Consider the following 510-nt stretch of genomic DNA (forward strand, 5'->3'; position numbering starts at 1 on the left):
AACATGCTGACAGAGATAGCGCTTATATTTGCTACCTGCATCAGTGGAAACCACTTGGGGCATCAAAGAAAATCAGCCGACCAGCTCTTCCCTGCACTTCGCACTGGCAAAACCTGGGTGCTGACAAGCGGCGTCCTCCACGCACGGCGGGGCCCAAGGCAGAGAAGCTGTGTAAGGCAGGGGTGGATGGCAATGCTGCCACTGGCTTCCGGGCATCCTGGGGGAGCAGCTGTGCTGGCCTGGGCACCCAGTTCCCAAAAAGAAGAGAGCGCGGGCAGGCGTGGGAGAAAGGGCGAAGGCCATGCACGGCTCCTGAAAGACAACCGTGGCGCTCCTCCGCCCCGGGAGGACAGGGAGAGATGCCGAGAAGGCTCAGCGGGTGCTCCAGCCTGCTGTTCCCCACGCGCAGGGCTGCACACAGGGCCGTGCAGCCGGGAGCGTGGCGCGTGGCGCGCGCTGGGACGGGACCGCGGCCTGAGCACAGCACAGCGCGGCGCCGGCCGCCCAGGC

Source organism: Rhea americana, unplaced genomic scaffold (genome assembly GCF_003343005.1).
Source record: "Rhea americana isolate MKP2758 unplaced genomic scaffold, rheAme1 scaffold_98, whole genome shotgun sequence".
In the NCBI taxonomy this organism is placed as follows: Eukaryota; Metazoa; Chordata; class Aves; order Rheiformes; family Rheidae; genus Rhea; species Rhea americana.